Genomic DNA, 13,889 nt, shown 5'->3' with positions numbered 1-13,889 from the left:
ACATGCAGAGTACACAGAGACAGTGTTTTCTCAAAAAATTAACCTTAAAGAGACAGATCCGTCCCCTAATAGCAACGTCGAAGCTCGCCATACCACACTGACAAAAATGCAAAATACAAACCGGAATGGTCATTGACCGGATTACAAAGGGCCACGTGCTCGAATGATGAACCAGATTCGATTCGAAAAAATCAGCTACTGGTTCAAATCTTCCCGACACACAGGAGCAGGAAGTACTCCACAATCGGAATATTCCAACAGATGGCCATCCATGCTTACAGTTTCAATATCGTTAACTGGTCAAGTATTGAAATATGTAATCTTGACAGAAAAATACGAAAACTGTTTCCTAATCTTATCGAGCTCTAACACTGTTAGCCATCCTTTCTTCCTTATTGCACTTACCTGGTCACAGTCTCTCTCTTCTGTAATATCTGAGCCTTGCTTCTCCATCTATATGTCATGCAACCTCTTTTTATATCCTCTTATGTGTCTCCCTTTATTGCCAGTAGATCTACTCAAAAACAAAAATGACATTCCATTACATCTATATTTATTGTCTTGGTCCATTGTCTTCGTTCTAGCAGCAGTAGAATGACCACTGGATCTGTGCTGCTCGCCCACAGGGTACGTGCCGGACAAAAGTCCGCCACCTGTAGTCCGCACTCCTTTATGCCGTTGTTTATGTTAATTCTATTATTCGTTACGCTCATACAAAAGTAAATATTGATAAGTTGTCTCAACCACTTGTATTCTTATCCAAACACCATCACAAGAACGGCTTGTCTAAAATGACTTGAAAGGGCCTTTTTTGTCCTTAGAAATTTAAGTGAGTTATCTTGCGCGGGGCACCAATTCAGTGCTCAGCAGCTGGTGAAAGAGTTGTCGATGGCCGTTGACTCGTGTGTTCATTTGCCCTTAGTCAGATCTTGCATTCCCTCCAGCAGGATGACCAAATAGCAAAACGCACCCTCTTCACAAAGCGAGCTCTGTGGGGTGGCCGGGTTACCCACCGATGGCCCGACAGCCATGGCAAAAAGGCGGGGGGTTCTTACAGTTAAGTTAATAATTATTGTTAGATAGATAGCATTTCTATTAAAAGTTTGGCTAGGCTGCTGGTAAGAAGCAGGTGGTTTGGGGAGGGGGAGAGTTTCAGGCAAGCTAGCCACGCAGCCTATTTGGTCGGTTAGTCACACAGGGTGTTTGATTGGTCTGATGGTGGGGAGGGGTTCCAGAAAGGACTGGATCAGTCTAGGTGCCTTCCATATGAATGTGTATTAATAAAGTATACAATTTAGGATATCAAAATTTGTGCAGATATATATATATATATATATATTATATACACATATAGGCGCAGGAGTGGCTGTGTGGTAAGTAGCTCGCTAACCTCACTGACAGAAAAGTTCGCATGTTTCATGCAGCTTGAATGTCACGTCTTGCGACGTGAAAAGTGAACATTTTGGAAGCACGACTACAGGTAGGCGTTTGTTGTATTTTTTTAGGGCTTAGTGGAGTTTGTTGCTCTGTATTTGATATTTCTTGGTGAGTAATAGACTCCACTCTGCTCCAGACATTTTCCTGCTTGTGGTCGAGCGTAAAGACTCACTTAGCAGTGAGAATTGTGTTTTTGAGGAGGCGTAGTCCCTCCGCAAAAATTAATTTGTTTGCTTCTGAAATTGTCTTTGTGTTTTCCACTGGATTTACCACGGAGTACCAAGGTAGAAAGGACTAATTGTGCTGCGGTTGGATTTATTTTACCATTGTGAGAATTTCTGGGGGGTGTATTCGTCTTCGATAAATTGAGTGAATATTTTTCTCACTTAATTATAAGAACTGTATTGTGCATTGGAGAACTTTAAGAATTGTGAGAACTGCTATATAGGGGAGTGTTTTGCCTCCGAAGTTTGAACAATTTTTACTAATTTAATACCAATTTTTGTGGAAGTTGTGTTCCAGTTGCGGCGTTCCGGATTCAATTTAGGCCGGAAGTACCGAATGGCCAGAAGATTTTTTGCTGTGTTCCTGAACTATTGACTTCCTTCTAAACTTTATTTGACTTTCTCCGTTTTGTTTATTGTGACTTTCTTTTGATTTCTTTTTCTTCTCATTTTTTAAAGTTTTATTTTGAATATATTTAAGAAAAAAAAAACAAAAAATATGGCAATGAAAAATGACAAAATTTTGGAATGGGAGATTATACCGCCTAAAAAGTGGTTAAAAGACCGTGAAGGTGGTGTTGAGAACCTACTCCAAGGCACTCGACACCATCGCCCTGTTCGAAAAGATGGCAATTGAAAAGGAGTTGGCAGAGTATTTGCCAACAATTAAATTCATTTCCAGGGGTGTCAGATATGCAACGGTGTGGTTGCTATGTGACACCCCTGAAGAGGCTTGCAAATTTGCTAGTGAACTTCTGGAGGGTAAGGAAATTTTATTTCTGCCCACGTATCATGGAAAGAGATTGACGAAAGCTTGGATCTGCGGGCTGCCAACCGGGATAAAACCCGAGTGGATAGAGGAGACTATCCGCCGGGGTCTGGGTGGCAGCGGAACTAAGCTTCTTAATGTGAAAGTTCTTCCTGCGGCTGTTTGGGTTGGGTCAAAAGCAATTTTGACCCTCTGGACCCAATCAGCCAATCTGGTTCTTCCAGATCTTTTTTAAATGGCCGGGTAAAGGTACCCGGTGATACTGGAGGGTCGTCCCCCTAGGTGTCATCGGTGCTTGGAGTCCGGCCATATAAAGAAAAACTGTCCCCGGGGAAAAAATAAGATCCTGGAGCAGTTAAGTGAGGCCCCTGTAGAAGAGGGAATGAAGACGGCCGAGGAAGCGGAGGACTTCTCAAACAGAGGCCGAAAGAGGAAGAAGGTGAGCAACAATGGGTGCTACTAAAGGATACTAGGGATGAGGAGGGAAAGGCGAATCTTCCGGTCACGGAGGAGGCGCACCCTCCCTCAGTTGAAAAGAAAAAAAAGAGAAAGAGGAAGAGAAACGGGACATTACCGGCAGTCGGTGACATAGTACCGGAATGTCCCAGAACTACGTTGGTTGGGGTTGTGCAACCGACAGGAGAAGAAACACCGTTGGCGGGAGCTGTGCCGCCAACGAAAGAACTGAATATCCCGCCCCCGAGGAAAGACGATGTATTGATCTTCTTCCATAGAGGCGGAGAGATTGAAAAGGTGATGGAAAAGCACCATAAGGGAGCACCTTTGGCCTTCACACAGGACCCCGAATGGCCTCCGCAGGTAGCAGTGGAGGCCGTGGGGTTCGACGTGATGCTTGGGCTGAAGGAGCTCAATGAGGGTTATAGCTTGTTCGCGGGCAACGCTAACACGGAAGTCGATTTGGTTCTGAGGGAGGCCTGGTGGATGGCAGAGAATGCGGGCACAAGTTATTTTGAGGATGAGTCATAAATTGTGGCACTGTGTGACACAAACATGTGATAACAGGCACTTCGCCTTCCTTCTAAACCCCCAGCTATCAACGTGGTCTGCTCTGCAGACGGCTAGATATTTGACTGGAGGTCTGGAAAGAGGAGGAAGGGAGAAGTGATAATGTATTTTTTAGGTTTGATAGGACATGTTTAGTTACGACTTGAGGGGCCCCGACCTAGAGCTGGCGCATTCCTAAGGGAAGTGTTAGCCAGGTCTGGGAGGAGGGGCTTTGTGTATTGTATTTATATCATATGTAATTATTGAACTATGTTTTTGTTAGTAATGGACTGTTAAGTCCAAAAATTGAAAAGTTGTAAAAATTGTAAGAGGTTTAATACCTCGGTTTGTGTTTGTTTTTAAAAGAACAATGTTTTAGAGAAGCAGAAGTCGGCGGGCGCTTTTTATCTTCTCCCATCCTTATCATCTTTCTTTCATTATCATTCATTTCATTAATGTCCTCGTCCAGCCCGCAAAGCCACTTTACTCTATGTACTGCCTTTATGGCAAATGTTATGAAATAAAGTAGCTTGTCTACCAACCACATGGTTCCGGGTTCAGTCCCACTGCGTGGCACCTTGGGCAAGTGTCTTCTACTATAGCCTCGGGCCGACCAAAGCCTTGTGAGTGGATTTGGTAGGCGGAAACTGATAGAAGCCCGTCGTATATATGTTAATATATATATATGCGTGTGTGTGCTTGTGTGTCTGTGTTTGTCCCCTAGAATTGCTTGAGAACCGATGCTGGTGTGTTTATGTCCCCGTTACATAGCGGTTCGAGAAAAGAGACCGATAGAATAAGTACTGCGCTTACAAAAGAATAAGTCCCGGGGTCGAGTTGCTCGATTAAAGGCGGTGCTCCAGCATGGCCGCTGTCAAATGACTGAAACAACTAAAAGAGTACATATATATATATATATATAAATTGGAAAAAAAACACCTTTTATGAATTCAAAATGAACAATTAAATTCCACCATCTAGAAAATTACATATAATAGATATATTCTTATATACTTTTCTAGATAGTATAGGAATATCCTTCAATGATGAATTCCAAAAGAGTGGTTCTATTTTAACTGTAAGTTCCATAACCGACGATAATGAGGGTAATTTCTCAGAAACGTTAGTCATAAATACAATATATATACGTATGCATGTATGTATGTATGTATGTATGTATGTATGTATGCATGTATGTAAGTATGTATGTATGTATGTATGTATGTATGTATGTATGTATGTAAGTATGTATGTATGTATGTATGTGTGTATGTATGCATGTATGCATGTATGTATGCGTGTATGCATGTGTGTGAGTGTGTGTGTATGTATGTATGCATGTATGTGTGTGTGTATGTATGTATGTATGCATGTATGTGTGTGTGTATGTATGTGTGTGAGTGTGTGTGTATGTATGTATGTGTGTGAGTGTGTGTGTATATATGTATGTATGTATGTATGTATGTATGTATGTATGCATGTATGTATGTATGTATGTATGTATGTATGTATGTATGTATGTGTGTATGTATGTATGTATGTATGTGTGTGAGTGTGTGTGTATGTATGTATGTATGTATGTATGTATGCATGTATGTATGCGTGTGAGTGTGTGTGTATGTATGTATGTATGTATGTATGTATGTGTGTGAGTGTGTGTGTATGTATGCATGTATGTATGTATGTATGTATGCATGTATGCATGTATGTATGTATGTATGCATGTATGTATGTATGTATGTATGTATGTATACATGTATGTATGTATGTATGTATGTATGTATGTATGTATGTATGCATGTATGTATGTATGTATGTATGTATGTATGTATGTATGTATGTATGTATGTATGTTTGTGTGTGTGTGTGTACACGCACCCACATACACACGTATATATAAGGAGGAAATACACAGGATTAAATTGAATTCAACGAAAATCTTGCTGTTTAAAGTGCTTACGTCCTGAATTCAAATTCCGCAGGGGTTGACTTTGCTCTTCATCCTTTCAGGGTCAATAAATTATGTTTCAGCACTGGTGTCGATGTAATTGACTAGTCTCCTCCCCGCAAATACCAAACCTTCTGCTTTTAGTAGAAAGGATAATATTAATAATAACAACAAGAACAGTAATAATAATAATAATAATAATAATAATAATAATAATAATAATATAATAATAATAATAATTATTATTATTATTATTATTATTATTATCATTATTATTATTATTATTATTATTATATTATTATTATCATATTATTATTATTATTATATTATTATTATTATTATATTATTATTATTATTATTATCATTATTATTATTATTATTATTATTATTATTATATATGTTTGACTTTTGCTTTACATTTGTACAAGTTGGCTCCAAGTCTCACCCAGAGACCTCAAGAGTCAAAAAGTTAGAATTTCATGTTGGTGTTATGTCTAGGGTGCGATATATTTGGTTTTTCATATAGTATTGTTCTAGAGAATATTTAAGAAACAAGAAAATTATGAATTTGTTTTAAAATTTGAAATTACATATACAGTATTTTAAGTAGGATATGGGCAGTTCCCACGAGCACTATATTTTGAATTTCTCCCATTTTGGGGTTTCCTGGTATCTGACATAGGTAGCAATCAGCCACTTTTGCTATCATTCTTAGGGCACCTATGACAACAGGTATTGCTTTAGTCTTCAGGTTCCACATTTTGCCAATTTCTATTTCAAGGTCTTTATATTTGCTCAGTTTTTGGTAGGTTTTGACAGATACGTTTATATCGATTGGGACAGTCATATCAATGAGGAGGCATGTTTTTTGTCTGAAGTCTTTCAATATGATGTCTGGCCTATTGGCATCTATCTTTCTCTCAGTTTAAATGGTGAAGTTCCAGAGGAATGAGATGTGGTCATTTTCAAGCACTGGAGGTGGTTTGTGTTCCCAACAGTTACTTTCATGGGGCAAGTCCAGGCTTTTGCAAATTACCCAGTGAATATATTGTGCAGATCTATCATGCCTACTGAGGTACTCTGTAGGCACAAGAAGACTGCACATGGAGACAACGATCAATGGTTTCATTTTGTTGTTTACGTACACGACATGCTGGGAAGCTGCCATTCTTTAATATGTTGGCCTGGCAGTTCCTTGTAGGTAGGCATTGATCTTTGGCTGTTATGATAAACCCCTCTGTTTCTGATTTTAAGCAAGATGGCTAAGAGTTTTTCCAACCTCGGCACTATTAGCTCTCTTTGGGTATTTGCCTTTCAGAGGTTTTACTTTCCATTTATCAGTCAGAATATCTAAAGCAGCAGTTTTGGTACGGGTTTTCATACGCTTAATTTTTTCTGTGTTTATTATTACTATTATTATTATTATTATTATTACTATTATTATTATTGAGTGAGAGAGCAGTGCCTGCCATCAAAGTGACACTGGGATAAAATATACGAAGCCCTATTATTGTTATTATACCTCTCAGAGCTCGTCTCGTTCTTGCTCTGGTTGGTTGTGACAGCGGACAGCATTTCGCTGTCACATGTGTCCTTCCATTAACTATAAGCTTTGGCAATTGGATGTTAACTTATCGCAATAGCATCTTCCACAATAATTTAACTTTATCATCATCATCATTGTCCTTAATACTTTGGAATACGTTCTTGACAGTTTTACACCAGTTTCAGCTGCATCACGAGAGGATGAACTCCCGTGTTCCTGGGGTGCTCATCGCTTTGTGTTATATTGTTTAAAACTACGTACATGAGTTGTGACTTTGAAAGGAATGTTTTCACTAGTGCGCTGCTATATTGCGCTCTTGAACGGAAAGTGTTTTGCTTAGAATGTGAGTAGTGCCATGCAAGGCTATATTTTGACCATTCTTAACTTTGGGACACAACCCATCGTGCCAAACACGGTCAACTGCATTTTTGAAGTCGAAGAAGTTGTAATAGAATTCTGATTGGTGTTTGTTTTAGCTCTCCATGTGATATGTTTTAAGGGCTCTGAGGGTATGTTTTCCACCCCTGGAAATTCTCCATATTCGAGTATGCGTACTGCCTCTTCAACTTCTTAGAGAACTGGAGTACCATTAAGCCTTCTGTTGTTGCTGTTGTTGTCGTGGTCGTTGTTGTTATCAGAAATACCTAGGACGTTGTGATTGTAAAGGTCTTTGCCATATCAGACCATCTTCTGATGAAATCAGTCTCTACTGTAAAGTGGTGGTGTGTTTCTTTGTTTTTGTTAGGCTTCTGAATATTTCACTAGCAACCTTGTTGTTGCCCTTCTTTATCCCAAATTCGACGGGTTTTAGACTGGTATCCTATCTATTTATCTTTGGCTCCCCACTCCCCGTTTTATACTTTATCTTCCTATCCACAGCATTCTATTGCTGACCTGCCATTTAACACGTTAGTTTGGTCTTTCTACCCTAAATTCTCCCCTTAAAAACATATAGGTCCAACTGTAACCAGAAAATTTGGTTCCAGAAAATTCGATCCCAGAAATTATTAGTAAACTACCCATGAAGAGATTTATTAAACAAATAAACAAAAAAAAATGCATAACTAAATAGAAGAGTAATTTTATTGAAAAATGAATAAACTAATGTATAAAACAGGAAAAAATATATTTATAATATCACCTTTTATCAGACACATTACACAACAAGTTAGGAAAATTGGGTTCGAGAAAATTAAGTCCCGGAAAATTCGGTCCCGGAAAATATTCATCCCAGACGTTACTAATATACTTCTCATGTAAACATTGATTTAACTGATCAGTATAAACAAAAAACAAAATAGAATAATAATTTTATTAATAAAAATATAAAAATCACATATATAAGCCAGCAGAAAAATATGAGTAACTCATGTTTGAATCAACAAAAAATACTTCCTTTTATCAAACATATTATACAGAAAATTAGGAAAATAGGTCTGAGAACCTGGTATTTTCTCGTTTTCTGTGGACTGTCTCCTCTTTGAGCATGAATAATTTTGGTCTGTGTAAGGAATTCTTCTTTTCGAAGAGCATGAATAAGCTTCCAGATGTTTTTGTGCTTGTTTGCTACTGATATGCGCAATGCTGAGTGAAACCCCCCAAGAGCATTGTCTGTCCGAGGCAATTCCTTAATTATTCGACTGTAAACATTCCAAGAATTAACTGGGTACAAGGAATCTTCTTGTCTGACACGTCTACCTCTCTTTTTGTCCAATGTATGTCAGCTCGAAATAATTTACAAAATCTATTGGAATTGATTCATCCTCACCGAGATCTTCATATGTAACAATTACTTCTGGTGGTAAAAATGCCAGCGCGCAGAACATTTGTATTTTTGTGGAAAAAGAACCATCAGTACTACGTTGAACTTTATATCAGAGTTGGCATAATTTCCTATAAACTGTCTGGCAAAAATGAAATAAACAACCTACGCTGGTGCTTCCAGTAAAGTTATGATCACAGCTGTGACGAATTGCCATTCAGAGTCAATCAATACATGTGTTGCTTGTGTTTTGTCTCGCAGTAAATGAAAGCTTGAGGATTAGATCTACCATTTATCATAGCATGAATGGTGAAAAGCTGATACCATGCACTTGGTGATGATTTCAATGTTTCAACCATTCCTAAAAATGAGGTGTTTTCCAGTTGTTTAAGACCTTCGGTAGAGGCAAAGATTAAAATCCTCATTTCGTCATTACTACCTGTGTCGCATTGCAGTAATCAGGCACTTGAAATCCAGTCCGATGAAGAGGCAACGGCGAAACACCAAAATCTTTATTGCGCCAATTTGGAATACTTCCAGGAACTGTTTGCAACTGTGGTAATTCAGATTTCGCATTCTCACCAAGCACTCGAGTACTTTTTTCAACTCCATCTTGCAACTTTTTTCTTAAAGCTGAAATGGTGAATTTTGCCTCCATGGCATTCGGTGATGGTTCGTGATCATGACTATTGATTGTTGTAATAATTGTAGGTTCACCTGGCTTATTCTCTGTTTGAACACGAACACGGTATGCATCGCGAATCTCATAGCACCACAGCTTCCTTGTCTCCTCGGAACTAAACTTCTGAAAGTCATTAACACAATTAAGTTCATCAATCAATTTGTATTTGCTTTTCTCACTTTTAAAATATTTTGCAGCTATATTATATTTTCTTAAAATGGGAAATATTTGTTATCCTATGGGCGAAAGGACTCCATAGTAAGCGAAAAGACCGGATACCGATTTGAAAAATTGTCTGGAATAAAATTTATTGGGACTGAATTTTCCGGGACCGAGTTTTCCGGGACCGAATTTTCCAGGACCGAATTTTCAGAGACCGTATTTTCCGAGACCGAATTTTCTGGGACCGAATTTTCCTAGCACCAGGTCCAACATATCATCAGTGATCCATAGTTTCTTTTTCCTTCTCATTCTCAACACGTCTAGAGCCATTTCATGAAGCACTTCTTTAATGTTGTCGGCCAGGGATTTTATATTATCTTCTAGGAGGTTAAGGGCTGCAAATCTCTCATCCACTGTAACCTCAAACTTCACTGCAAAGTTGGTATCCTTCAGTTTAGCATTGTCAAATCTGTGTAGCTATTTTCTTATTGATCCTTTTCAGTTTGAGCTCAATTGTAACTGGAATTATATCATGATCTCTGTTGTTTAGTTATTAGTTACTCTGTCTTCATACAAGCTGGAGAAAACTGAGTCTCAAAAGTTTGGTTTTAATAAAGTTACGAATGGGGAAGTTCCTCTTCTAATCTTATTGATACTAAATTTTTGAGATGCGAGGATGAAGGCTATTCCATTTGGAGTCCTACCGACTCGTAGAAAAGATGTCCTCATCATCCTCGGAGACTGGAAGGCCAAAAAAGGTCCGGGAGCATATGACCAATGGTCGAGGGTAGTAAGACGGTTCGGCATCGGAGAAATAAATGATAGCAGACGCGACTCCTAGAAATTGTTAGCACTCACAAGTTGACCCTAGCCAACACACTGTTCCCACACTGAGAAAGATTTGGCATGCACCCAATGGCAGGACACACAATACTAAGAACGAAAATAATTCAAAATGATGGAGTTAATCATCCCATTGCACTGATTGCATTATCTTCATTTGTCACTAGTATTTATATCTCTTATTTATGGCCATCTGAAATCAGACATTGTCCTTTAACCTGTAGGCTGCTGTTGACTTACATTGCCGCTAACTAGCTCTTGGTTAAGTCGTACGAGGTATTGAGCTATGAAGTAAGTTTCGTTTTTATTTTTTAATATGTTTTTTAAATTCAGTTTTATCTTTTCTTTCATAATATTTTCTGTTGCTTTTTTTTCTTTTTATTGCGTCTAGCTTTTGTATTTGAACTGCACGGAATGAACTTTTAACTCTACTATTAAAAACTATGACCAGGAATGAAGTCTACCAAATAAAATGCATAGAGGATAATTGTGGGAACCAAAATATGGCAAACAATGGAGAGACTTCTAGAAGTTTCGCTGACAGGCTAAATGTTCACAGGTGAGAGTTTAAGGAATGGAAACAACCGTCGATTCTCTACCAAGATGCCAGAGACCAGCATAGGAGCATGCTGAATGAACTGATATCAAAATTTTATCTAAACACCCGAGAAGCGCATTGCTAAGACTGATATATGAGTCTGCTCTCATGCATGAGACAACGCCAACACTAAATAGTAAATACGCATAGTATATAATACAACCGCAACACAACTGCCACTACCCACGCCACACATACAACAATTCGTGGGGGGGGGTACGTCCATGTGGAGGTAGGGGATTTGTGAGTATAGGTATATATATATATATATATATATAGGGTAATATTAGAATGAAAGCAGTCGACACATAAATCAATAGACGTAATTTTGAACAGTTCCAGCAAACAACCATACGCTATCTGTTTCCTCGTACACGCATACACAAATGATCACGCACACGCGCACACAAACTGTCACAAACATATGCGCGAACACGAACAAACACACCCGCGGACAAAAACACATGCGCTTGACTATTAAAAAGAACGAGCTATATCACACGCACGCACGCGCGCATACACACACACACACACACGCACACACACAAATATACATAAAAACAGAAACACACGCATGCATATAGACACATACACACAAATAAACGAAACACATACATGCACAACAAAGTACACATGGAAATACACACTGACTTTTACATTTTAAATATAACAACCGACGACACCACACAAACATGCATAAGCGCACACACACCGCACATACAACACAAGGCATATATAAAAGTATGGACTCGTACATCTACATACACATATACGGACATACTAACCTACACACATATAGATATAAGACTAGCTCTAAGACTGACTAAAAGCATACCTTGAAGCGGACGGCATGGCGCTGACGAAGTCTCGAATAACGACGAATGCACTGACAGACAACTAACAACCTATGGATAATTAGCTGGTAAAAATAAAGAAGTGGTGTCGAACCAGTGCGTGTGTTTATTGTAATTTTTATTGGCATTATGATCCTCTCTAGAGAAACCAGGATTTCCCGATACTATTCCTTTTCTTCAGTGAAGTTAGTTTTCAGGTTTTATTTTGGTTTCCTTATTGAAAAGATATCTTTTATTTTCAAGTTGTTTTATGATACCAATAAGTTTTCTTTTATATTTTGTAGGTGTCTTCTATTACTATTGCTACGTTGTAGTAGTTATTCTATTTGCCTGGGTTACCTAGAAATCTAATTATATCAACTTTGAGTTGACAATTTCAGAAACCAGTAATATATTTCTCTTGTGTGAATCTACACACTTCAATTAACTTCCAGTTTATTACATTGATGTATTTCGTAACAAAAATGACTTCAAAATACATATTCATATGTTATTTGTAGCACTGTGTTCTGTTTTTATCATTTGTCTGATTTTTTAATAATACTTACCTTACTTTTCCTTTGCTTCTATATGGTGTATTTTATCAGTTTTATCAATACCTAAGAATTTATGTGGATGATTCTGTTCTAATTCTTTGGTTTCCGTGTCTATATTTAATTTAATAAACTCAATTTTAGTTATTTTTCTGGTTTTTATAGTAGAGTTTGCACATACAATCAGATTTCATGCTCACTTTTATGGCTTAACTAAATTTATTTGCAATGTTTAGATTTTCTTACACGGTGGTGTATCTTATAAATAATTTAAAGCTATCCGTATGGAGAAGATGAGGCACAATTTGTCCGATGAATCAATAAATATTCGCAATTTCACTCAGCAGATTTGTCACTGGAGTCTGCACTGAGTTGTGTAGAAGTGGTAATGATAACTCTTCGTGTAAGTCTGACTGTTATTATCTTTTCTCTGTTTAGTAGAAATCACATTTTTTTTTATTTAGGTGAAATAATAATGAATACGTTTTTCCTAATATTGAAATACTTTGATTTGTGTTTAATACCTCCAGCATTCAAAAGTGCTTTTCAGTAATGAATGCAGGTGTACTAACATCTGTTTACCTGGATTTGTTCTGTAGGCATGCTATAATGATTCTTTCTACTTTTGACCAAAGCCATATGCTATATTGATGATGATGGTAATAATGATGATTCCTTTTATTGACCACTATCTTCTAGTTCTTTCCTCCAACTTACGAAGGCTTACTCAAAGTAGGTCCATTTACCCATATCAGTCTTTCCACTCTTATCCACCTTTCGATAAACATACTGGAAGGTAGCATTTACCTCATAACCTTCACATTTCCCTTCATTTGGTAAGGAAGTTGCTGCGTTCAAACCTTTTAGGCAAGCTCACCACACAACCTATTTGCCACGTTTGTCTCGAACAGATAATAATCTCTTATTGCACTGCCATGGAAGTTCTCCATAATCGCTGATATGAGAATCGTTCAGCATCAATCCTAGACTATTGACGTTCTCATTTTCATTGTCGGCGTCGAAATCTTCTCTGTAATATAGATATTTCTGAAAATGCTTCAGCCTCGGCACGTGTCACGCATCATCAAAGATAGCATCCCAAGATCACCATCAAGTGTCAGACATTGAGAAAGAAAACAAACTATGCTGGATCGTAGATATAGCATGTCCAGCTGACAAAAAGCTATCAAATAAGGAAGAAAGAAAAGTCAATAGATATGACAGGTTAGCTTGGAAGATTAAGCAGTTGCGGTCGCTGAAAAATGTAGTAGTACCAATAATTGTCGGAGACCTGGGAGCAGTGAACAAAATTCTCGAGAAGTACGTGGAACAAATAGGGGCTGCAATAAGGGTGGAGCACTTGCAGAAAACAGCACTGCTTGGAACCGCTCGAAAACTCCGGTTGGTGCTCGAAAAATAAGGGATGTTATTAGTGAACAGCTGGTACCGTAGTACGTCTCAAGCGATAAAAGCTGTGCAAAGACGATGATGATGATGATGCTGATGATGATGACGACGACGACGAT

This window comes from Octopus sinensis, linkage group LG20 (genome assembly GCF_006345805.1).
Source record: "Octopus sinensis linkage group LG20, ASM634580v1, whole genome shotgun sequence".
Lineage (NCBI taxonomy): Eukaryota > Metazoa > Mollusca > Cephalopoda > Octopoda > Octopodidae > Octopus > Octopus sinensis.
The sequence above is the reverse complement of the archived record's forward strand: the minus strand, read 5'-3'. Positions refer to the sequence as shown.